The 27,027-nt window shown below is 41.2% G+C and overlaps 1 long non-coding RNA gene across 1 annotated transcript in view; it reads left to right on the forward strand.

Moving 5' to 3' along the window:
- Positions 1-7,544: 7,544 nt before the first annotated feature.
- LOC130831413 (uncharacterized) overlaps positions 7,545-27,027 on the forward strand; it is an 88,117-nt gene continuing 68,634 nt past the window's right edge. The window contains exon 1 of the long non-coding RNA XR_009048050.1: positions 7,545-7,651. This is a non-coding gene — a long non-coding RNA (uncharacterized LOC130831413). The remainder of the gene's footprint in view (positions 7,652-27,027) is intronic.

Below are 27,027 nucleotides of genomic sequence, written 5' to 3' on the forward strand. Positions count from 1 at the left end.
TGATACACACCAAGCTGATTCTAAAATGTGATTCTAAAACTCACATTCTTAATAAAAATTCCACTACCTCCTGAAAGGATAGAGATATTTGATGGGATAAATGAAGGAGGGACAGTTAGTCCAACTTGGGGTTTCTGGAAGGACTTATTACCGGAGATGCTGGTGTAGAAGCATCTGAAGGGTGAGTAAGGATTAGAAATAGGAAAGAGGTGGATAAATGTCTTCAGAGAGAACAGCATGAGTTAAAGCATGTAAGCCTGAGGTGGCATTGCTGCAAGCAATTTAGTAGTATCAGGGCGTGTGGCATGAGTCAGATTGATGGGAAATACAGATTGAGGGGGTGGGGAGGCTTTATGTGGAGGACCTCATACTCGAGGCTATGGAGCTTGGGATTTTACCTGCGGAAATGGAAATAATTGGAATCAATAACAGTAGCAACAACAAGAGTACAAGTAAAACCAACAATCCTTAGGGCTTAGAATTAAAGCAGGGTTTCAATTTTCCAGATATTTCTTGGGCGCTGTTCATTATTCTTAACATTTTTGCCATATATTGATTATTGCTTGGATATTAAGAAAATGGAAAACACTGCAGAACAGTCAAGCCTCCTTATTAACGTTTCTGACCAGGGAAATTGATAGACCAGCTATGAAGTATTTAAAACTGAACAGTAGCCACTATTACATGTGGCCCCTCCATTAAGGGCCTTAATATCTCATTTAATTCTCATAACAACCCATGAAGTAGGTGATTACTTCTCAGTTTTATGAGGTAAATAAAACCGATACAACTTCAGCAAAGGTTAAATGACTTGGTGAAAGAGTTTTAGTTTAAAATGTAGCATGATAGCCACTCCTGGAGTTTATGGTGTTGGTTAAAGAAGTTCTGAAAGTTGGTAAACTAATGACAGAGACTGGGGAGAGTTAACTCTTTCTGGGGGCAGATGCAAAAACGAAGTGTATCAGACTCCACAAAATCCTGCCCCCTTCTTCGAAATTTGTTGGTAGGCTATTTTGTTTTAAACAAGAAGATAAACTAATCTTTCCTAAAGAAAACAAGTTACCCAGCACAGTACCATTAAACTTGAAGTCCAGCTGGAAAATATTATGGGAATATTTTTGGGAATTTATGGGAGGTTCATGGGAGCTACTGTATAAACTTTCCAAGATCCCAAACGCATGAGGAAACCAGGAGTATAACTTTGCAAAGATAAATGACTGAGAATATCTGAACAAGTGAGAATCAGCCAGTTATACTGTGATTACAAACGACCCCCAAATCTCAGTGGCTTATGACAAGAAAGGGTTATTTTTTGCTAACACAAAATGACCACTGAGGTTACCTGGGGGGGGGGGGGCACGGGTGGCTCACTCTGGTACCCAGGCTAAATCAGCAACCTTATCCAGCATGGTAGCAGATGGAAAGGGGACACATGAAATCATACCCTGGCTCTTAGAGCATCCACCTGCAAAAGACATATTATTTCTGCTCACGTTTCATTGCCCAGAGCAAATCACATGGCCACATCTGATTCATGGAGAGTAGGGAATTGCATTCCTAACATGTGCCCAGAGGGGGAACAACAAAAATTTGGTGAATGGCAGTGAGGACCATCACAGGGAGAATTTAAGTAAAACAGCAGTGAAAGCAACCTGAGAAGGAAAGTTCTAGGAGCTAGGGATGGCACCAGTGCTTATAATTATGTGGATACTTGAGGACTTATTCATAATGATGGCTAAGAGGAGAATAAGATTTAATATATAATTTCATAAAAACTGTAGCAATGGTTGGCCAATTTATGCTGTGAGAACTTTGGTGAAAAATGCCATAGAAGCTCTCACTGGAAATATTGCTGACTAGGTCACACTGAGACATAGCGTAAGATGTGTTTGTCATCCTCCTTAACTCTCATCAGAGGCTCAATAAATACATGTTACTTCTAACTCATTTTTAAATACGTGATTCTAATAGAATTGCTGTTGCTTTGCTGTCTGCTGGCATTAGACAAACTTCTTTTCTTATGAATCTATGTACAAAATTTCACACATGAGATACAATTCTATACTATATTTAGTAAAATATCTAATTATAAACTATTGCGTAGAAAATAAAGTAGGTAATTTAAATACTTTTAATTGCTGGAATAACCTCTTTTCCAGGGAAAATCTAATTTTGTAGCTTTGTTCTCTGAATAGAGTAGATTCCTCCCTTTAAAAAGCACATATCTGAGAGGTGTCTTTGGCTGAGTTCCTACAGAAGCTGACCCTGAGATCTGGATTTGAGGGCAAGTACTGTGGCCTGTTTGGGATGTGATGACAGAAAGCTCTAGAAGTACAGGGAGACAGGTAAGGAAGGTAGCCAACATAGGGTTCCTTAGAGAACAAAGTTACTGTTCTGGGAAACTGAGGCCCAAAGTTGGAAAGAGACAGCGTGGAACACAACTTAGTAAGTCTAGTCTTACCTCCAGGTGGGGAAGCTGGGGTAGATACTGGGTTTCTAAGCTCATTTGCTCTGGTATATCCACCTTTGAGCCTAGGTTTTAATTAATTTTAAAATATTAATACTGTGGTGGCATCTGAGAAGAGATGGCATCCTTTTCAAAGGTAGCAGTGGCTATTGTCATACACAGAGCAGCCCGGGAGTGGAGATGGGGGAGCTCTGACCAGTTAAGGACCCAGATTCTTGGGAGGAAATCACTTTGTTCGCAAGCAGGTTGGGAGAGAGAGAAACCCCAAACAGCCCTGAGTGTTTCATAAAACCGGGAGAAAGCCTTCTTGAAGCCCTATTGACTGTTTACCTGGCCAGTGGCCCTTCCCCCTCATTCCTTGAGAAAAGAGAGGAACAAGCAGTAGATATTTTCAGACGGTTTGGTAATGTTTGAATAGGTTCAGTTAGTCCACTATAACAGTCAGCAGAGTATTGGGTAGTCTTTAGAAGTTAGCAGCTCTTCGTTGATTTACCCCGTAACTCAAGTGAGAGGCAGCGGAATTGAATTGTCCAAAAGTACTGACTTTTCAGTATATTCCAAGCAGATCCCTTGGATATTGGAAAGGGTTTGTCGCGGGGGGAGGGGGGGGGTTGACTTCTCCTAAAAAGAGAATTCTGGAAGTCATCATAATTAGACAAAGAGGAAAATGTGCCAGACAGGAGTGGGTGGGGGCTGCTTTCTCTTTGTGGTTGGTTGTGGTGCGTTCAAGATCCCTGACCTAAGATGAGGCTTCTGAGTTTCCAGTAGGCGAGTAGCCGCCCAGGAGACCCGAGGCTCCAGGCGGAGGCGGCGCAGGTGGCCGGGGCTCCGGGCAGGTGAGCGGGCCGATGCACCAGGAGGCGGGCGGGGCGGGCGGCGGGGCCCAGGCTCTGCGGCCTCGCGGCTGCTCGCGGAGCTCGGAGGGCGGGACGGGGCGCGCAGGAACCCGGCCCGACGGGCGCGGCTCACACTCGCGCTCGCTCCCGCGCTCTCGCCTCCCGCAGCCGTCCGAGCCGCCGCCCTCCGCCTTCCCTCCGCCAGCTTGTCTATTTGCCACCGCTTTCCTCGACCTCACTACCCAGCCCTGCACGCGTCCAGACTAAAGCAACTCTCTACGTCCTCTTAAGGGAGCCGGGGAAAACGTGGGCTCCTCTGGCCCTGGCACCGTGGGTCGCCCTGCGCGCGGGTTGGGACCGGCGGCGCCAGGAGTGGTGCTCCTTATCCGGGAGGGGACAGGGAAGAAGGCATCTCTGGTCCCCGGGTGGGATTGTCCCCATTTCTTCTTCTGTTCCCTGCGCCGCGCGCGCTAACTCTGGGGGAAGTTGGTTGCAAAGTTTCCGAGAGCGGCGTGGGCTTGTGCAAGCGAAGCAGAGGGCGGGGTGCGGGCGCCGGGAGGCGAGGACACAAGCGCTCCTCGCGGCGTCTTTGTTCTGCTCCGGGGGAGAGACCTGGCGAGGAGTCGCCGAGAGAGTACAGGGACCGTCAGCCGCGACATTCCGGACTCAGCAGGGGCTCTTCGCTCCTCCCCCCCCCAGCCCCCCCTCCTTCAGGCACCCCCCACCCCCAACCCAGCCCCGGACACTGGTCCCAAGTTCCCAAGCCTCCTTCTACCGCATCCCTTTACCCCCAAATTTCACCAACCCAAAGATCCCAAGTCTGGGATGAGGAAGGAGAAAGGGTGGAGGCTAAGGTGCGCGATGCGCCGGATTCCTTCTGGAGGGTGGATGTTTGCTCTGGAATGTTCGGGTGTGTTGCTGTTGTTGTTGTTTTGTTGTTGTTGTTTTTCCGTTGCCCTAGAAACTGCATTCCATTGTGGGCCCCCATTCTCTCCCATTTCCCCCACCTCCGGCTTTCCTCCTCTTCAATCCTAGTAAGATCTAGAAGGAAAATTTTAGCGCTACTGTGAGTCACTCAGAGCGCCAATAATGTGGCCCTAAGTTGGGATGAGGGTCTAAGGATGGGGGAGATGAGGATGGGGTCCCCAGTTCTGGAGGTTGGGGAACGACTGGTAAAGGACTTGAGAAAGAGTCCGGAGCTGTTCCTGGTCCGAGACACCCTATATGCCTGGGGCAAGGCAGTGGGGGAGGAGAGGGAAATGGGATGCTGGGACTCGCCAGGGGGTAGAGGATGGGGAGGCGGCTAGCGACCCTGAGTCTGATCTTTGGAGCGAGGACAAGGCAGCGGTGCAGAGAAGGGAACCGGTGAGGAGCGCTTGGCTCCAGGGTCAGAGGGAGCGCGGTCACCCGGAGAGCCTTGCCGTCACGGTCTGAGGTTAGGAGAAGTTTGGGATCTGAGGAGTGGGCGCGATGCTCGAGGTGGGAATCCGCCCTAGGCGCCCCTGGACCAAGTCGCGAAAGCGCCTGCAGCAACAGGTAGCCCCGAGGGGTGGAGGTTCCGGTGGGAAAGCTGGGTTTTGTCCTCCGGATTAGAGGGAGCTCCCAAGGGTCAGAGTGGGTGGGGGTGGACGGGCGGTGGGAGAGTTTTCTAACACTTCTTGATGCCCCTTTGAGTTGTTTTGGTGTGTTGGGTGGAGGGGGTGATCCGAGTGGAGGAACCAGGATGGAGAGCCTAGGGTGCACCCCACCTCCAATTGTGTAAGGGCCTTTATCTTCTGGGGTTGACCCCTTACCCTTCGGATTTTGTCTCTTGGGATGAGGAAAAACTGACAGAAACTCGATGCCAAAGTGGATTGCTCACATTGATTGGCAGGGAAAGTGCAAACAAAGAGGTGCATCTCCCGGAAACAATGATTTTGGAGATTCCTCCCCCTCTCCCCGCGTAGACTTGAGCGCGTTAGAGAGGGAGGCAGTAAAAGGGTGGTGGGTGTGGAGGGGACCGGGACAGGCATCTCCCGGGGAAAGTTTTGAGCGAGGTAGTGGGAGGAGAGGGTCGGGGCAGAGTCGTGATGAGCTGGGGATTGAGCAGCCCCGGCTCGCCTCCGAGGTTCCCGAGCCGGGCGGGAGATGCGGGGAGAGGGAGGGGGCGGGGAGGGGAGGGGAGGGGAGGGAGAGAGGAAGAAGGGGTGAGAGGGAGAAACCTGCCGCCGCTCGCCGCCTCTTTGTCTGCTCCGGGACTTGGAACAAAAGGGGGAACTCTGATGAACTCTCTCTCCTCCCCTCTCCCCCGGACGCGCGGGTATCTCCCTCTCGCAACTTTGCCGCCGCGACTTTCTCCGCTGTCAGGCCACACAACAGTGTCCGAGCGCCTCGAGGACCGCGACAAGGGAAATGTCTCTTAAAAGTAAGACGAAGTGGGGAAGAAGGTGAGTGGGGACTGTTGTCTTGTTTACCTCTCTCCCCCGCAACGCGCCCCGCTCCCCGCCCTTCGGAGGACAGAGGAGCAGTCCGGTGGCGAAGTTTGGCTAAGTTGTACCTCTTCCCCCCCCCCCCCCCCATTCCCTTCTCTTTTGTTCTTTAAGGAACGTGCACGGATTGTTTTATTTGTTTATTTCTAATAGGCAAAAGCCAGGCGGGCATTTCTCTCAAGTGCCTCTTTATAGGAGGAGCTGGGGGGGGGGGGGATGGGGGCAGGGTATCTCAAGGGGGCATTGCCTCGCTTTCTCCCAGCTGCGCGCAGACCCGAGGCAAGCGTGCTGAAGCGGTTGGGGACGTGCCGGGTCTCACCCCCACCCCAGCCCTGACTTTGGTCTTGCTAAGGAAAGAGATGTGGAAGTGGAGGTCATTCCCTCACCGTTTTATAACTTAGTCTGCGGAGCGCTGTGCTGATCCAACGTACCATACCCAAAGCAACAATAGAACGCAGAAGAGGTTTGGGGAGTAGGGGACTGGCCTCTTGTGTTTGTGGTCAAGGGGGTTAGAGCAAACAGGTAAGAGTTAAGAAAGTTTTCCTTGGGGCTGGGGTAGGGTGGTGGAAGAAGCCACAGGTTCTCAACTGTCAAGAGATGCAGGGATGGAGGGATGGGGCCTGGACCACTAGTTAGAATCGGCCATCCCGTCCGCCCCTTTCAGTTTCACGACCCACGCGGAATAACCTATGCGGTCCTGGCGATCCATCATCACCTCTCTCACTTAACGCAGTCCCCATGCCCGCCCCATTTCAGTGTGTTTGAGTAGAAAGGAGAAGGCGAGCGCCAGAAGCTCCTCAGATCCAGCGGTCCGCCCCGCCTTTTGTGTTTTAACCTTTTGTTTCTGTCTGCCACGCCCGCCCGAAAGAGGGATGGTTGTAGCAGATTCTGCCGGGTGGAGAGTCAGCGCAATTCTGTGTTTATAGGCAAAAGGAGGCTCCCTAACTTTGTTTCCCAAGTAGCTTCACTTCGCAGTGTTTCTAGGTTGGTTCTTGCTCAGATGAGGGGAACACTGTACAGCTAGTAAACATCTCCCATTTATAGGACATTTCTTTCAGCACTTTCTCACTTTATCACAAAAGTTGTTTATCCACCCAGTCGCTTGGTTCATAGGAAGATACTCAGGGACAGAAGTTGGGATTTTGCTGAAAGTGGGCAAACGTAGCATGTTCTAGCAATGTTTAAGCATTAGGAATGTGTGGAACAGGGCTCTCGAATTAGAAAATGCAAGTTTAGGTCATTATCTTCAGGTATGTTTTGTGAGATTGTTCCAAATACCAAGGTGATTTATCACCACTGTCCTCTCCTATCCTCACCCTAGAGCTAGAAGCTTTCCTCACACCCTTTGCCTTTATCTCCCACCTTTACAGTTTGACATCAGACTGTGCTCCTAACACCTGGAGGAAAGAGCCAGATACAATCTATGTGAACTTCTTAAAGTTATGATTTTGTATAGTAGTTTCCTTTATTAAGGCATGCAGCTAGAAATGATTGAAGTGCCAGAACTAAGTAGTTTTGAATTTTCATGTCCAAGAAAGAAGTATATTAACGCTAAGTTTACTTTTTAAAAAGAAACTGAGCGTGTCGAATGATTCGGAAGCTAACACTGATTAATTTCAATTGTATAGGTATGATTACCATTGTCAGCATTTAGAAAGCATCATGCGTGCACTGACCTCCTCCGTACTGCATTGTTCTTACTGGATCTTTCTATCAGTGAACATTGTGGAAGTACCAAGACAACATCAAGTCATCCCTGAATGAAAACTTACCAAACTTTTTTCTTTGGAGTTGCTTAAATGTCGTTGGGATTTTTGATGATGCCTTCCCTATGTGGATTACTACAATTTGATCACTAGGAATTCTCCACCTTAAAGAAGGTACGTTGCTTTTTAAATACTCTACAAGCACTTCATTTTGGGGCTGGTGCTTATGCCATTAGAGAATTGCGTAGTTATTTTGAGCTGTTGCCTGATCAAAGTGATTTATGACTTTGGATTTCCTGGTTTTGAACTGGTTTTTGTAGGTTCATTTTCATCTGGAATGCAGATTTGGGTACTTCTAAGGAAATTTTATTAATTTGACAATGTCTTTACCATTATCACACATGTGAATGTGGATTATATAGTTCGTAAGGAAGGTTATGTAACGATGGTTCCAATAGGCAAATATCCTATTTTGTTTATGATTGATTTTGCTTTTAACTATCACAGCGGATGTTTCTATAGTAGCAGAACTTTGGTAGTTAGCATTCTTTTTTTTATCTTTTTCACTTTTGACATTTCATTTTGGTAAACAAAATCCAAAAGTGGCCAGAAGAAAATGAATTCCTACTAGCTGGGAATCAATATAAAGTACAATAAGTTCTATTAGAATAAAAACTTTACTGTGTAATCACAAGAGGCTGTACATTTGTTTAATCTTTATGGTAGACATTAAGTTTTTATAGTGGTCATTAAGAGTCTTATATGCCTTCTTTTACATCTTATAATTCATCCTTGATCATCTCTGTGAGAAAGCCGTTCGAAGTTCACATACATACTATGGGTAATATAAAAAGTATTTTGATATAGTATTTACTTTCCTTGTTTAGCAGTTTGTCATGGAAAGTGAGAGTTCTCTTTGTTTAGGATAGGTTGCTTTGAAATGATTTAAGCTGTAGGATTTGATCTTCAGAATGATTCAAGTTCAAGGTGGTTTTAAATGCTACAGATGGAGAAGATCATTGATATATTACTGTAATTGAGAAATGTTAAAGTATGGTCAAAAAGATAATTGGGAATTGGAAATATTTTTATCTTGCTGTAAGTAAAAAGTATTATGATTTGCTTTTTTTGTTTGTTTTAGTTGTAGAAACTTGGATAAACTACTTCACCTTCCTGGACTTTAGTTTATCATCTATAAAATGAAGGGTTCGGTTAAAGAACTTTGAAGAAATCTTTTAGCTTTAAAATGTTTATGATTCGTTGATTGCTCCTGTAACTAAGGAGCATCCTCTCTTGCGAAGATCATTTTTAAATTGTTGAACAGCAGAGTCACTGATGTGGAAAACTTTATGTCTGTCAATTATTTTGTATAATTGTTTAGCTCAGGGAATGTTAGTTCAAGAAATAGGCTTTATATTTTCTGTGAAGTATACTTTCGGCAAAGTGTGTTGCATGGAAACGTCAGATTTCCTGAAATGTTTTCAACAGAAGTTTATCTGCTGGAATATTTTAGGGGGTGTGTAGAGTGCAGTATTATTTCCCAACAAATGTTTCACCTAAATGCCTGAAGTGGGTATGTTTGAATCTGTTCTAATGGCCACCCAGCGCTGTGTTCAGAGGTGTAGAAACAGACTTTGGAATGAAACAGACCAGAGTTTGAATCCTCATCTTGATAACCTTGGCCAATTTACTTGCTTTCCTGCGGTCTTAGTTTTCTCATCTGTAAGTGGGGATTATGACACTTATCCCATGAAGTTGTTGTGAGGAATGTATTTTTTAAAACCATATATGTAAGAAAAAACTTAACAGAGGGATAAGCATCTATAAATATGTTTAAATGTAGTAAAAGCAACTACTGTTGCCTTTCACAATGAATCTGTAATCTTTTGATACTTCCAACTTTCTTTGTTGACTGCCTTGCAAGTTTCAAGCCACATTAACCAAAAGTATTCACTGAAATATTCGAAGTCAGTTCGGATAGAAGTTTTCACATGTTGAGATATGTTCTTGCTCTAAAAAATACGGTCTATTCAACTTTTTAAAAAATCAGTTAAGTGTGGATTAATTCACTTCGACAAACATTGATTGTTTTGTTACGTATAAGCAGTTTGCCGAAGGTCATGACTTCCTCTTGGACTATGTGGTCTTTCCTTTTTCCTTACAGAAATTTCTGTAAATTGAGATAAGAGCAAGTTTCTAGAATTGATTTACACAAATTCTCTATTTTCAGTGTTGTTGATGAGGAGTAAACTTAGATATAGTTTAAAAAATTTTGTTTATTCACTTTTCAGCTATGATATAAAGTGATGGTTCAGTGATTTCTTGGTGAGGAAATCAAGAACTATAGCACATTTTCTGGTATTAGTTTTTATAGAATGGTCTTTAAATTAAAAAAACCCCTCATATATATAAATACAACACTTAGAAGAATAGCATATCGTTGTGAAATGAAGTTTAAAGTCTTGGATTTTCATTTTCTAGATCTGTAATTTAGCAAAATACATTGCCATTTGTGAGTGATGATTTAGTTGGAGGAAGATTATATTCATTTACCCTTAGGAAGTTTCTGATGGGAATGTTAAAGTACTGCTCCTTCTCATTTGTAATTTACCAGCAGATAGTTGCCTGGAAATGATAATAATTTGAAAGAAAAATAGGGGATAAATCAATATTAAAATGGGAAAAGTTTTTTTTACCCCAGATGTATCCACAACTTTCTGTTTGTGGACAACATCTGTTTTAATCAGCAGATTATATATCTTTAGTATAGCAGCTACTAATATAAAAATTTATAATTACAAAGTTTAAAATGATAAATTTCTTAAAGTTTTTCTGTGTGATGTTAATTCTTAGGTTATAACCAAATATACTTAATAATTTTACTCTAGGGATCAAATTTTATAGTCTTGGTTATTTACAACTGTTTGTTGACATGATTAGTTTGAATTATTGAAACCAGAAAAATCTGCCAAGGTACTCATAAGAAACTTACATAGGAAGAAAATCTAAATAAATGTTCAGCTCTGCCTTCTAAAATGACAAATACAACACATACTAAGCACCTTATAAGTAAATAAAAAGCGTTTATTTAACTTTGAACTTTGTGATAAGCCTAGGAGGTGATCAACTGAATATTTTGTTATATTTTGAGTACCATTTCTACTTGTATATTATTTAATTGAAGTATAGCTACTTATTTGGTATGACTTTCTTTAGGAACATTAAGTGTTCCCAAATTTACTTTGATTTGTTCTTTATGGTCTCAAATTTGCTGACTTTTAAGTGTCAGTCATTTCTAAGAACTTTGATGGTATTTCTGCCCATTATTGTTGAAGATACAGGTGCTTAGAAATACATTTATGATGAATCTATGAAACCTGCTTTGTTCATTCATTCTTTCCTCATTCATTCTTTTAAGTAATTTGCCATCTGTGTGCTCTAAGCACGGAGGATACAAAAGAAATAACAGTTCTTGTACTCTTGGAGATTTTACTAGTGATGGTAAAACATATGTTAAAAGGTGGCAGGTACTGTTGAGGAAAATAAACCAGGAAAGGGAGATGGGAGTAGGAGGAAAAGGGGTTGCAGTTTTCAATGGGATGGCCAGGGATGACCTCAGAGAGAAGGTGACATTTGAGGAATGATGTGAAGGAAGTGAAGGAATGAGCTGCATGATAGGCAGCAGAGCATTCAGGCAGAGGCGTGGCAAGTGTCTGGTTTATTGACAGAGTGTAAGGCAGGCATAGTGGCTGGAGTAGACTGAGCAAAGGGGACAGTGGTAGGAGATGAGGTCAGAAAGGAAATAGGAGTATGGTGATCAGGTCCCTTGGATCCTTAAAGGCCACTGTGATTCTACAGTGAGGGAGATGGGGTACCATTGAAGGGGTTTCAACAATGATTGACTTGATATAACTAATGTTGTAACAGAGTGACTCTGGCTGGTGGGTTTGACCAGATCAAAGATGGGCAAGGGCAGAAACAGGGAGACCGTTTTGGAAGCTGTTTCAGGCATCAAGTGAGAGATGATGGCCACTTGGGTGAGGGTAAAAGCAGCCTGGAAGTAAGAAGGGATTGAATTCTGAAGATATTTTGGTTGGAGGAATTTCTGGTGGATTGGATAGGAAGTATGAGAGAAAGAGAGGAGTTGAGTCTGAGATTTTTTTTTGACCAGAGCACCTAAATGGGCCCAATGCCCATGAACTGAGATGAAGTGTGGACTTGGGGTGGGGGAGACTAGGAGCTCAGTTTGAACATATTAAGATACTTTTAAAGCATCTAGGCAGTTTGATAACACAAGTTTGGTCTTCAGGGAAGAAGTCTACAAATTAGTGATTTGGAAGAAATCAAATGCTGTTTAGGGACTTCCCTGGTGGTCCACTGGTTAAGACTCTGTGCTTCCACTTCAAGGGGCACAGGTTGCATCCCTGGTCGGGGAACTAAGATCCACCTTGCTGCATGGCCGAAAAAAAAAAAATTAAATGCTATGCAAAGCCATGAGACTGGGTGAGATCACCAAGGGAGTGAACATAGAAAGGAAAGAGGTCTAGATACTGAGCCTTGGCGCCCTCCAGATTTAGAAGTGGAGAAGATGAGAAGGGTCAAGTAAAGGATAGTGAGAATGGGCTGCCACTGAGGTGGAAGCCCCGTGAAGAGAGTGTGTCCAGGAAGAAGGCAAGGTCATCTGGGTCAAGTGCTGCTGATGGATTGAGCAAGATGACAATTGAGAATAGTTCTCCCAGGTTAGGATTTTGGGAGGTTAGGCTCATTGGTAGTCTTGGCTAGAGCCCTTTTGATAAATGGTGAGAGATCACATCTTTTTCCTAATTATTGTGTGGGCCATTACGTACTTAAAAAAAAATCTTATCTATTCAAAGTAAGACTTGTTAGTACTTTATAATTGATAAAATGCTCTCGCATATGTTATCTTAGTTGTCTCATAGTAGCCTGAGAGAGATGGGATGATAATATCCATGTTTATCTTACAGAAGAAGAAATTGAGACTCAGAAGTAAGGTGATTTGTTCAAAGTCCTCCAAATATAAGATTTTTTTTAACTTTGTACCCTTTGCCATCCACAATAGGGGAGATAGTAATAATGAAAAAAATTCCAATACAATGTGACAGAGGTGATAATAGTGATATATACAAGGTAGAGAATTAAATCAGGGCAGGGAGTGATTGTCTTTTGGGGTCAGGGAAGACTTTCGCAAGTTGGGATTGAAAAGATGCATAGCATTTTAACATGTAGTCAAAGGAAAGAACATTCTAGGCTTGGAAAATATGATGTGCAAAAACGTGGAGGCATGAAACATGGGGTGACAACTAGAATGTAATTGGGGTGCTTAAGCCATTTGATTCATGCTGAACATGAAAGGGAGTCGAGGAGAGATAGGCTGGAATGATACCAAGTGCTAGTTCAAGCTTGGATTGAAGTATGGTTTTAATAAAACATACTAGGTGCCGTCTTAAATGTATCTCATGTCATGTAAGATATGCAACCTAGTTAGAAATGTCTAAATATATGTCTATCGCCACAAATGCATTGTCTTTGTCAGTTCAGGCTGCTATAACCAAGTGCCATGGACTGGGTAGCTTATAAACAGCAGAAATTTATTTCTTAGCAGTCCAAGACCAAGGTGCCGAGTCTGGTGAGGGTTGGCTTCCAGATTCATAGATGCTGTCTTCTTGCCATGGCCTCAAGTGATGGAAAAGGCAAGGGGGATCTCTCGGAACTCTTTATAATGACACTAATCCCATTCATGAGGGCTCCACTCTCATGACCTAAAGACCACCCAAAGGCCCCACTTCCAAATACCGTACCATAGTTTTGATATTTTATATTTCAACATATGAATTTTAGAGGGATACAAACATTCAGTCTGTTGCATATGCATCTTCAAAATTCTATTCTTTTGTGAATCATATACCACTGAAGAAGCTCTGGTGACTGTATTTCTAGTCTATATCAATCAGGATGCTTTTGGCTTCAAGTAAGAAATACTTAACCAAAAGTGGGTTAAAAAGTAAAGGTTTTTATTTTATTTTATTTTTTGGTTTCACCTTAAATAAATTTGGATTAGGGGTATTTCAAGAGTGTCTAATTTAACAGCTTAACAAAATGTCATGCATGGTTACTGGTTAACTGAAGGCTTTCTCCTTCTGGTCCTGAGAGAGCTGCTGTAGCTTCAACCATCCATCATGTTCCCACTTGGGACTCTTAGATAGGAAGGATTGAATCCTTTATATATATATTTGGGTAAATGTACAGAGTTGTGCAACCATCATAATTTTTAGAACTTTCTATCACCCCTAAAATATCCCCTGTGCCCAACTGCAGTCAATTTTTGTTCTCACCCACTGATCTCAGGCAACTATTAATGCAATTTCTGTCTCTTTAGATTTGCCTTTTCTAGACATTTCACACATAAATGGAATAATACAATACTGACCTTTTTGTCTGGCTTCTTTTTGCTTACCATACAGTTCTCGAAGTTCATCCATATTGTAGCACGTATCAGTACCTTGTTCCTTTTTATTGCTGAGTAGTGTTTTATTGTATGGATATACTGAATGTTTTTTGTTCCTCAGATGAAAGGCATGTGAGTTGTTCCTATTTTTTAACTATCATGAATATTGCTGCTAGAAACATTTTTGTGTGGACACATGCTTTCATTTCTCTTGGGTAGATAGGTAGGCTTGAATTGCTATATTGTATGGTGCATTTATATCCATCTTTTTTGTGAAACTGTCAAAATGTTTTCCAGAGTGGTAACGGTATTTGGCAGGTTTGAGGGTTCCACCAGTAACGTATGAGAGTTCCAGTTTTTCCACATCCTGGCCTTTTGTATCTTTTAAGGAATGAGGAAAACTTTCAAAGAAGTCCATCCATGAGAAGGCTTCCCAGAGTAACTACAGGAGGCTATGATGAAAACTAGTCACTTACAAGGGGAATGCGATTGCCCTGAGAGGCTCAGACTGATCAGCCAGCACCCTGGGCCTGGGAAGGTGCCCATGATGTCTGTCAGTGCCCAGTGTCAGAACGAAATTGAAGGGGGCTGGCTCACGGGTAGGTAACCAACAGAGTCAGCCAATAGTCCGTGTGTCAGGCTGAGGACCTGTGATTGATATATGAACATACAAAGTAGAACCAAATGCTGTGTTTATATGACAATTTTGATTTAAAAGATATCCACACACTCAAAATGGTTTAAAGACCTAAATGTGAGGCTCTACGAGCTGGAAAACTCCTAGAGGAAAACATAGGCAGAACACTCTCTGACATAACCCAGAAATAACCCATTCTCTTGGAACTCGGGTTATTCTCTGCTTAACATGTGAAGAATTTTTGAAAATTAACCTGTCCAAGCTAATAGCAAACAAGCACCGCCTTGGTGAGTGACTCTGTGGGCAGTTGCTAAGGCCCAGCATTCCTTTCCTATGAAGTATCGTGTAACTGTTTTGGCATCCCAGTAACAGTTTTTTTTAAATAATCTCGGTTAAGTGTAGGTTAACAGCCACCAAATCCTGTTTATATCCTTAAGATATAGAAAGATATTTAGACTATGTTAAGTGTTGGAGAACCTGGCAGCACCTTGAAAAAATTATTTGAGCTTGGATGGAAAAAAAAGAACCCACAAGACTATATTTTCATAGTCCTAACTTATTCTTCCATTAACTCTTTAAAAACATATCTTTTATTGGAGGTGTGACGTACATAAGGAGAGAGAAACCTGCAATGTGTGTAGGAGACTGAGGCTCCCGTGTCTCACAAAATCCAGAGCACGTGGGTCAACATGTTCATGTCAGTGAATGATGGGGTTTCATGTGATTCAGACTTGAAAGTCCCTGAAAATCTGAAGCAGAAAAATTTGATAATTAGAATGTATAAATAAGTAATTCTAAAAATGTAGGCACCAAGGGAAGGCAGGTGGGAGGAGGGATGGACTGGGAATTTGGGGCTGGTGGATACAAACCATTACATTTAGAAGGGTCCTAATGTATAGCACAGGGAACTATATTCAATGTCCTGTGACAAACCATAATGGAAAAGAATATGAAAAAAGAATGTATGTATATGTATAACTGAGCCACTATGCTGTACAGCAGAGACTGGCACAACATTGGAAGTCAACTATACTCCAATAAAAGTACATACATATATACATAAAAATTTAGGCTGCTACAGATAATTGTGGAGGGAAATTATGTTTGAAATTGATTTCTGTGACCCTCTTGCTCGTAAAATTATTTTCTTCTTTCTTCAAATCTTAGAGTAGGCATCTAGTGGACTATGATACCTCAAATTTTGTACTGTAGTTTTAATACTAACATTTTGAATTATACAGTGACTTAAAAATCCAAACAACTCCAGAAGTTTTCTCATAATGAGTCATTTCATTTTAGAGATGGAGAAAGGCAGGAAGAGAAATTTAAGTTTCTTGATTATTGGTCTGAGTGGGTATAAAGCATACATCTTAAAATTTGTAGGTCAGTGTTCTCTTTCTCAGAGAACAGCTATCTCACAGCTATCACAGAAACCTCAGACATTTGTGCCCCAATATCTTAGACCTCTTGTTTGAGCCTCGCTCCAATCCCAATGTAGTAGGTGTTAGTGACATTCTCATTTTACAGGTGAAGAAATTGGGGTTCAGAGAAGTATCTGGCGCAAGTAACCAAACTGGTAAATGGAATATGACAAATCCATTCATCAGGGACCAGTGGTGTGAATAAAGACAAGAAACAGTATCGCTTTGAGAGGTTCTGCTGAACCTGATAACCTTTCTGGTTTCACGTTGATATGATTTACTATTATTCTGCAAGTTCTGTGAATATACTTTGAGACCCAAACGTTTAATCAGGCTTAAAAACAGACCCTCTGCTCTGCTGGTGCTTTAGATTCCTGATTGTGTTGCAAGTGGCAGGTGAAAAGCCGGCAAGATGGTAAAACTAGTCGGTATTCCAGAGTTTTACTTGTCGCATTTTAATAGGATGGTATCATTACTTGTAATGTATTTTTATACATTATTTATAATGTATAAAATGCATAAATAATTGTAACGTCCTGGATTTTGCAAATGATGTATCAAAGGTGATGCGTGACAAATATTCATAGAGTCATCTTTCTGTAGCGAAAGAAAAATAGGTTTTGGAACATTTCGTTCTGTTTCTTCTTCAAGGAAGATGCCCAAGGAAGAGCTCTGGGTAGGCTCACAATTCCTGAATCGAAAACCCTGAGTAGAGGACCTCCCTGCGACTTCAGCTTACTTTGTCCTTGCCCTTAGGTGCCTCTCTCCCTCTATATATGATGTATATAATGACATGGTCTTTATCTGTAGATCTAGCTCTTGTTCTGGGCTGTCTACTTTGGCGAGCAGCTGTTCTGGACTGTGGTAAGGCTCTAGGGGCCCTTCTTGGGGCCTAGGCCAGAGGTCAGCCTAAGTGACCTGGTCCAAGCCTTCTTTCCCTCATCCCAGGATTGGTCTTCTTAGCTTTCTGGGTCTTACGGCTTCGAGAGGGGGAATAGGACTTCTCTAAAAATCTAGAGCAGAATTGGCCAAGCTGGAGATGCTTTGCTTCCTTTCTCTTGGACTTGGCCTGTTTGAACTTGGCTTTTTGATGCTTTGGGTGTCTTTTCTGGGGGGGCAAGGGTATATAGTTTATATTTTATTGTACTTACATTTAAATTTCACCATTAAATACTGAGCATAAGTAGATGATGGCCTCTTTTTCAGATTTTCAAAATGTAAAGATGAATGGCTGGACAGCTTTAAGGATGTGATGGATTAGACATTGAGGAATATATTAAACAATTGGAGAATCTAGGGGGTGGTAAACTTCTGTCTGTACACATTTACACATTTAGTGGCACAAGAAAACTCTAGGGACAGGAAGACGTGGATAAAGCTTTGGGTTGCAAGTGGAGGAAAACTTCCCGCTTAGGAGTTGTGCGTGTGTTTCATTGGGAGACTTCCTGAAAAGCAGAGGCTTTTCCATACTGGAAGGAGGAAGAAACCTGAACCTCGCTTGACACTTCACAGCAGAAGTTCCATTGCCTATACTTTTTGTGGCACTCATTTTGTGTCCCCAAGGCTTCTTTTAGCCTAGACGCAGGTCTTCATAGCTTCTATTTGAATTGAAGGATGAACCCTAGATATTATGGGTGAGGCAGAGTCCATAACTGAGCCCCTTTCAATTCTTTCATTGGGATGCAAGGAAGATGTAGAAGAAAGAAGTTGTCCCCAAACGCAGAACACCCAAAGGTGGACAGCTTTTGGCTCTCACTTTGCACAGTGAGCCCATGTTTCCAACTCAAATTCTCTTTAGCCCCCCACCTCAAATTGACATTCCGGAGAGCTGTCCCTTCCTATCTGCCCCCTTCCTCTGGAAGAATCTCACACTGCATGAGCACATCACGGATGCTAGTTCCTAGTGGTGAATTAGTACAGAGTGGAGAGCCCATCAAGGGTTGGCACAATTAGTTATGTGACAACCCTGCTGAAATATCTCCTACTTTGACCTCAGTGATTATAATAAAGAGAGGACAATGCAACAAAAAAATTGCTAGCCTATGTTTTCAGCTTCTTTTATGTTTTGTAGATGAGTATAGTCAAAAGACTTAAAAAAAAAAAGCACTTGTCATTCTGTCTTTGGGATAAATAAACCTTGGTTCTATAGTAATACGTTTTCAGCATTTGTCTCAGCATGGGAATTTGGGTGAAAGTTCATGGAATGTTTTTCTTCAAAAATTTCTGTTGAATTCTGCCTGACTCTGCAGCCAAATTCAAAATTCTCATCTGACTATGATGAGTAAGTTAGTATACCTAAATATGTTGTGTAGGTTTCTAACTAAATAGCTGTAAGAGTGCATTTGAGATGCAAGCAAATAAACAAGAGCAAGAAGCACTCATGTTGTCATTATTCTACTGGCAAGCTCTTGCTGTGTGGGGTGGCCTCCTGAGTTCCCAGGGTTGGTGTGGGAAAGCCAGGGATTCTGAAGCCAGGGATGGGCTTGGCTAACTCTGGCTTGCTATCCAGATCACCTTGGAGCATAGGCAGGGATCCAGGTGCCCAGAAAAGGGACTCAGACTCTGAGCATCTTGTTATTCCCATCTTATTTTCTGACTCTTGAATTTGCATCAATTTAATTCTTATTTACCTACTGATTCAACTTGGCTATGCAAATTCCATGACTTGGTGCATAGATTCAAATAGTTTATCTTTGCATATCCGGGCCACTTGTGCTCCTCAGTTGTTTGGGTCACAGGCCTTGACTCTGCCTGTTTGTATCCTGCTACTGCTTCTTGTCCTTCTTTAGACCTCATTCCTCAGAGCTGGTCAATTTCAGCTGCTCCTGCCTAATCCCAAGTGATCTCAGGTTCTACCTCCTGTTCTTACGGAATAATATTGGACCCTCATATGTTGCTAAAAAAAGTAATCTAGCATATTTCCACAATCAGAACTCTCCATTGCTATCACTTCCCCTCTTTTCCAGGGCATTGTGATTCAGATACGAAAAATGACATCCCTGAAGTATGGTGAAATGCAGAGCCTCTCAGTCATCTAAAAAGAATTAAGCTGTGCTGAGTACCATTTCATTTACACTTTTAAAAAATACTTTTAATTTATTTTATTTTTGGCTGAGCTGCATGGCATGTGGGATCTTAGTTCCCTGACCAGGGATCGAACCCACGCCCCCTGCATTGGAAGCGTGAAGTCTCAACCACTGGACTGCCAGGGAGGCTCCCTGAGTACCATTTTTATGTCAAATGTATCTGAGTATTCTGAGTCTTTGAAAACTGGTAATGGATGACTACTGTAGGTGGTGGTACTTTATTAACCAAGCTACTGGATGAATCCACATAAGGAATGGTAGCAAACTAGCTGCAACAAGCTAACCTTGGTGGGAGACCTTCTGGAGTGATGAATAAGAGTAGGGCATTTTGTTTTGAGTTGCTTGAACCCAGAATGAGCCTAACTTGCAAGCATCTGTTGACTGAAAATCTCTTGCTGGTAAAATTGGACACTTCAGAAAGGGGTTGGATGCCTGGGTCCGGTGGAAAGAGGGAGAATTTTCATGGTATATTCATGGTGTATCATTTGGATTTTGAACTATGTGACTATATTGTACCCAGTAGAAACAGGAGGATAAAAGGGAAAAAGGAAGGAAAGAAGGGAGGAAAGAAACAAATTACAGGGAACAATACATCAATTAAGTAATATTTCTAAGTCATGTGCTTCTATGAAGCACTTTTTCAAAGCTCTGGGGAGATAAAAGTGTATGGTGAAAGGAACTCTTCAGAGATTCCTAGTTGCTAGTCTTTAGGGAAATGATCTCTAAAGCTGTCAACCACCCCATAAATTAGGCATTCTTGTCCACATTTTGCAAGTGAGGAAATGGAAGCTGTTAAGGGTAGAGCTGGGAGTTGGACCCAGGTGTGTCTCACTCCAAACACTGTGCCATGAGCCTATCTCAGCTCTGGCTGCTATAACAAAATACTGCAGACTGGGCAGCTTCAACAATAGATGTTTATTTCTCACAGTTCTGGAGACTGGCAAGTCCAAGATCAAGGTGTGGGCAGATTCAGTGTCTGGTAAGGGCCCTTTTCCTGTTTTGCATTTGGCTGCCTTCTTGCTGTATCCTCACTTGGTGGAGAGAGATCTCTGGCCTCTTCATAAGGCATTGGTGCCTTATAATGGCACCAGTCTCATCATTGGGCCTCCACCCTCATGACCTCATGCAAACCCAATTACCTCCCAAAGGCCTCACCTCCAAATACCATCACACTGGAGATTAGGGTTTCAACATATGCATTTTGGGAGAGACACAAACATTCAGTCCATAGCACTGCCTCTCCAACAAAGATACAGCATAAGGGATCTGTAAATGTTCTCTAGTGTCAACTCCCTGATCAAAACTGGCTTCAAGCAAAATTGTCTAGTAGTGGAAATTTGACTGCTGCTGTCTGCAGTTCCCATTCTTTCAACCGCCTTTTCTTCCTTTGCCATTTTCTCTCCTGCTCTTTGTCCTCTTTCTTTTTCTTGAGCATCCAGAGCAGTTGAGTCTCTTAAGATGTTATTCCATCATCCATCCACCCATCCATCCATCCACCCACCCATCCATCCATCCATCCATCCATCCACCCATCCACCCACCCACCCATCCATCCATCCACATGTAAGAACTGAGCTAGATGCTGGAGACACAAAGTTGAGCAGAAACGGACATGGTTCCTGCTATCATGTAGCTTAAGAGGAAAAGAGGTATCTGTGTCTACACACTGTGCAGACCTCTTTGGAGGCTCAGCAGGCCCTCTAAACACCCTGAGATGTCCATTGGTTAGAGTTTCACTTTTTTTTAAAAACTTTTCTAAGATGGAATCATAGTCCCTCTAGTTTTTTATTTTCTTTGTTTGCTTTCATTTTTTTTTAAACTCACAGAGCATTCATTAACAAAACTCCACAGAACTAATCTTTTGACAAACATGGATTTCAGAAATAACGAATCTGAAGGTTTTTTTCATGACGATTCAGTGACTTCACAGTTTAATGTGTAATTACTACAAAATAATATTTGAATTTAAGAGGTAGGCTTTAGTCCAAAGGAGAGATGTGAGGGATTTTAGGCACTGTGATGTGTCTTGGAGTGTAATGATTTGGGGGCAGTAGAAACCTTTCTGTGCCTCTCAGGTCATATAAGAAAGTTGCTCAATACCGCTGTAAAAAGATTACCCCAAGACAAACAATAACAACAATAAAAACAAACACAGGAACAAAAAAAATGTACCAAATTATAATGGGGTGGGACAAAAACGTGAAGGAGTGCAGTAAAATAAAAATGATGTAATAAGCAAGAGACCATAAGAACAGCCAGAGTGAGAAATACTATAGGGTGAGAATGGCCCTTCAGAAGCTCATGCCATCATTTGAGAACATCTGAAAGGAGATAAGCAGAGCCTTGTCTAGTCCCAGGAGAACCATCCCAGTTTGCCAACCTGGACCACATTCCCTGAACTCAGAAAGTTTGTTGCTACCACCCAGTGTAGCACCTACTTAGGCGGCTCTGCTTGGTTTTCAGTCATTTCAGTTTCTTGGCTGGTAGCTCTGCCTCCCAGAGAGATCAGGCCCTGATATCTAGACAGTGTAACTATTACCATATAAAGAAAATGGTCTTTGCAGATGTGATTAAGTTAAGGATCTTGACATGGGGTGATTGTCCTGGGTTATCTGGGTGGCCCTAAATCCAATCATAAGTGTCCTTCTAAGAGAGAGGCCAAGGGTCATCCCCACAGAGCAGAGCAGATGGTGGCAGAGATTAGAGTGATGCGGTCACATTCCAAGAAATGCCAGCAGCCACCACAAGGTAGAAGAGACAAGGAATAGACTCCCCACCAGAGCCTCTGAAGGGTGCATGGATGGCCCTGTCAACATCTTGATTTTGGACATCTGGCCTCCAGAATTGTGAGAGAATAAATTTCTGTGGTTTTAAGCCTGAGTTTTTGTGATAATTTGTAACAGCAGCCCTAGGACACTAATAAAGGTTGTTAACTCTGAGGGCCAGGCAATGTCTTCGTCTCTGTACTGGACTGCTACTCAGTATTCAGAGGTCTGTACATAATAGGCATGCAGATACTCGAGGACTTGAACTGGCTTTAAGCCATTCAGAGCCTCTAGACTAGAATTTAAAATTTTATTGGAGGAGAAGTGAGACCAGCAAGATCTGGATATTCACTTGCAAAAGAAGAAATTAATTCCCGTGAGGCTTAGTCTCTGGTGAGTTTTGTTGCTTCTCAAAGCTTGGAGTTACGCTGCCTTTTAATGTAGTGATTCCTTTGCTATGCTGGAATATTAATAATACCACTGAGAAGACTTCATCTAGCAGAACAAGAAAAGCAAGTCATTCCAGGCAATGGTTTGACGTCTTAATTAGATACTACCTTGGTGCTGGATTTCTTTTCTTTTGCACTGACAATATCTAAATGACAGGATTCTGGGATTTCTGGTTCAAACACAAAATGTCTTCTGCTCAAATCTTCCATGAAATGTCATTTTGAAGCTATGAGCTTAGTTCTTATTCAAGCAGAACCCTTAGTGTATTTACTGGGACTTTAGCTGAATGGGCCCTGCAGGCTCATGTTCTTTGGGAAATAGAAACAGTTTGTTTTTACACATAGGGAAGCTGTAGAAAAGAATTGGGAATCTTGACTCAGTAGACTGGCCTGGTGGTGAACCTTATTCTCCCATATAATGGCACTTCTTTATTTTCCTTCTGTAGGGAAACAAGGTCTTCTCTAAGGACATTCCTCTAGAATCTCAGTTACATTATAAAGCCCCACAGGAGTTAAATTGCTAGAACATTGAACCGATATTATTAAACTAATGGCAGAGGAAAGGCAAATCACATACCATGCAGCATTGTGAAATATGTTGTTTTTGTTTTTGTCGATCTATAGAGTGTAGGTAGTGGTTTCTTTATGGATTTACTGTGAGATTCATTTTTTAAAACACTTATATCATTGCCTGATACCACATAGAAATGTTAATATACCCCTAGACTTTAGATTTTGCCACTTTCACTGATTTTTAGTAAGAAAGTCTAGCAGATAATTACAGTAGTATGGCTAAAGTGAAATGCAGTTAATCTCCACCATGGCTATGCCGGTGGGTGGGGCGAGGATTAGATTTGAAAGAGATCTTGTCCCCCCTTGAACTGAAAGTATATTTGCATGATTACTTTATCTTCTGATTAAGCTTGAAATTGACATTAGACTGTTTTAGCTTTAATGACATCCTTGAGTTGCTGTTGACACCATCCCCTTCCCAAGCTGCCATATTTTAAATATGCTCCAAATATGCCGTTTGGTTTTTACTGCTAATAGCTACAGCCTTATCACTGAAGTATTAAGTGATGTGATTGGGACCTTGCCTAAAAGGTTCCTTATGAAATTCCCTAGGCTTTGTCTTATTTTGCCTACGACATAGCAGTTGCTCAGTAAATAATTATTTAACTGAATGGATTAATGATTGAATAATTGAATAATGATTAAAATCCGCACGTTTTGCTGTCCGCAAAGCTTTAACTAGCAAATTAGGTGTCCTGGGCTCACGCATCAACTTTGTAACTCATCTTGTGCTGAAGGTGAGAACAAAAGGGTATTCTTAACAATGTATCCATTGCTGTCCAAGAGACATGTAATGCGAGCCACGAATGTGAGCCGCATATGTGATTTTAAATTTTCTAATAGTCCCATTAAAAAAGGAAAAAGAAACGAGTGAAATTATTTTTGGTAATGTATTTTAACTCAAGTATTAAACATGGAATCAAAATAACAGTTGAGATATTTTACCTTCTTTAGTTTTTAAGTCCTATGTGTGTTTGTACTTACAGTACCTCTCAAATTGGCTTTGCCTTGTTTCAAGTGCTCAAAAGCTACATATGGCTAGTGGCTACCATATTGGATAACGCATGTTTATACCATCTGGAGGCTCCTATTTTAAGTAATTATTCTTGCTAACTAGATGTAAAGTTTGGATTTTATAAGCTATTGAGTGGGATACATGTATAGTCCTGTCAATGAACTGATACAAAAATTGTATCAGCCATGCAACTGAAACAAAATTTACAAAATTAAAAAAAAAATCATTTAGAGATTGTGTAAAATATGTAATGCCCTCTAAATTTTTGGGTCCGTGACCAAGCTTCCATTGTTCTGAGATTCAGATTTTCTTCTATGCTGTAGTGGAGCAAGTTACTCCTCTGTTAAACCTCAACTTCCTCATCTGTAAAATGGAAGTAACATTTATCTTAAGGTGTAGCATTAACATTTGCAAAGGATTTAATGATGAAGCCCTGAGTACTCATTGTTAGCTGGAATTAATTCTTATTCAGTATTTTCTTTTGCACACAAAACTCCAGGAAAAAAAATGGATGATTTCTCCTCAATATTTGCTAATCTTTTCATAATATTTTTTTCCCCAAAGTCAGCTCCCCATTGTGACAAGAACTTGATGTGATTATTTGATGAATATAAGATAATTGACATTTTCTTTAAATTGGTTCAACCTGGGCTGCACCAGGTAGCTCCTGTACAGGGGGCTATGTTGGATGCCAAGAAAATATGACTGGCATTTACAGATAAGAAAACTTGGGAGACCCTTAGTTGACTTCTTGAGCTATTGAATGAATCTGAAGATTCTGTGAATGCATTTCCATGAAACTATACCAATAACAAGCCAAAATCTATTATCTAGTGGGGAAAGGTGATCATGGTAGAGAATTAACTATATAGATACATCTAGACTGGTCGTTCTACATAAGGACTATTTTGCCCTCTGTACTTTACTGATTTTATACATTTTGGGAATGTGAAATTTATGGTAGAAAAATGTACTAAGCCATTGCTTGCTTACCTTGCTTTAGGTAAGGGTGAAACGTATAGTAATAGATCACTGGAGATAATAGCTAAATATTCTTTTAATATCCTACCAAAGCTCATCTAAGCTTGGTCAAACACTTGTTTTCTAGTTTTAAATGATATAATATGTAAAATTTCCTCTGGCACTTCCTAGGAATTTTTTCATAACTTAAGTACCTTTATTTACATGTTGTCCCTTATTCTAAGTAAGATGATCTTCATGATACAAAGTGGATGACAGCTGAAGTTTTTGGGGGGGAATCTACAGTCAGTTCCCTGTTGCTTGCACTAATGATTAAGCAGAGTTCTGATCCTCCTTTAATTGTGGAAAAACACTCATCAAGGGAAGAATGTATAATTTCAACAATACTTGACAAACCTCTGACGGTCTAAGGGGGAATATTATTATTGAGGCTGGTGTCGATTAAGATTCTTCTAGTTTCAATTTTTTTTTTTCTATTTTCAACTTTTTAAAAAACCTTTGGTTAGTATCAAATTGTGGCCTCCACACAGTTGAACTCTGGAAAAGAATTGTTAAGTTTGTGGTTGAAAACAGAGCTCTAAACTGTCTCAGTGAAAGCTGCATACCTTTCCGAAATATATTTTCCAATAAGTAAATAAATGAATATAATGTTTTTTTGCTTTTTTTAATGTAAATTGAAAAAAATATACACAAAAATACACAAAACTGGCCCTGCATTTTTTTACCTTGCACAACACAGATAACTATTTAGTTGAAATAGTCATTCATTTAAATGGAGTGATGCCAAGCCTGGATCATTGAATGTAATGGTCTTCCTTTTTTCTGAATTCTTGATTATAAAACCCATAATTTGGCTTATTTTCGAATAGACGAAAGGTGGCAAACCTAATTTTTTTTTTTAATTATTTTTTTGGGGGGTACACCAAGTTCAATCATCTGTTTTTATACACATATCCTCGTTAATTTTTTTTTTTTTTAAAGGGAAATCAGTCTGAGGTGTCCTTTGGCTGTGAGGTCCGGGGCACTTGACCTCTTTTCTGAGCTTTTCTTTGACATAACCCACCTAAATGGAAAGGTTGGAAACTCTTCTCTGAGAGAGAAGAAATTCTACCTGGTTTGGCACCACACTTTATCCTGTGTAGAAAATGCTCACAGAGAGGAAACCACCTCTGCAGAACTTCTGGGACAAGTCGTATCCCTGTGGTATTGAAGGGGTGTTGGGATAGGTACATATTTTCCTTCCTGCGGAAATAAGATAATCACTCTGCAGTGTTCCTGAGTCAGGAAGCAGTTACAAAGCTATAGATATCCTATCTAGCTTAAGAAAAATGAGGTAGTTTATTTGGAGGAAAAAGAAGAAGGAGAAGAAAAGAGCTCGTGAATTGAAAATAGAAATATTTGTTTTTCTTGTATCTACTTGCAAATCTGGTTTTTCCTTTGTTTTGTTTGTAAAGAAACCTAATAGGTGTGTGAGTCACTTCTTCATCTTGTGATTGTGCTTTTTAAACCTTTGTTTCAGCTTTGTTATGACAGTGGTTGGGAATCAAGTAATTTTCCTCCTTGGACCTGTGCTCTCTTAATCATTTGGTAAGAAACCTCATTGTCAAAAGGAGCCAAAAGGCAGATCTAGCTAACATTTTCAAACTTAGGAAATATTTATTATATGAAATACTGTTCAACTGATGGATTAGCGGGAAATCCTGGAATAAGATAATTTTCTTCGTGATAAGGAGAAAAACTGTAGCTCAGTTACTTTTCTAGAGGGCTTCTTTGTTTTCCTTTTCTGATTATTGATCCTGGGTTTAAAATTCACTTTTTATACTAAATGATGATGCTGTTGAATACCAGTGTCACTTTTTTAGTTTGGGGATACTTGACTTTTATTTCATAAGTGAATGGAGTTCTGTTCTTAATAATAATGGTGACTATAGATCCCTGGCCATTGGTCTTTACTAAGCCAATAAGGTTTTATTTACTTGCTCTTAAAAGCTTCATTCAAAAGCCCTGGCGGTTAGATGGATAAATATATTTAACACAGATTTCAAATATCTTTCTTTGAAATGAGGCAAGAGCTGATTTACTTACTGGTTATGATCTGTGAGAGTATTTCTTTTTTTTAAATGTATTTATTTTTTATTTATTTATTTATTGGCTGCG

The sequence above is a fragment of the Hippopotamus amphibius genome, chromosome 11, assembly GCF_030028045.1.
Source record: "Hippopotamus amphibius kiboko isolate mHipAmp2 chromosome 11, mHipAmp2.hap2, whole genome shotgun sequence".
In the NCBI taxonomy this organism is placed as follows: Eukaryota; Metazoa; Chordata; class Mammalia; order Artiodactyla; family Hippopotamidae; genus Hippopotamus; species Hippopotamus amphibius.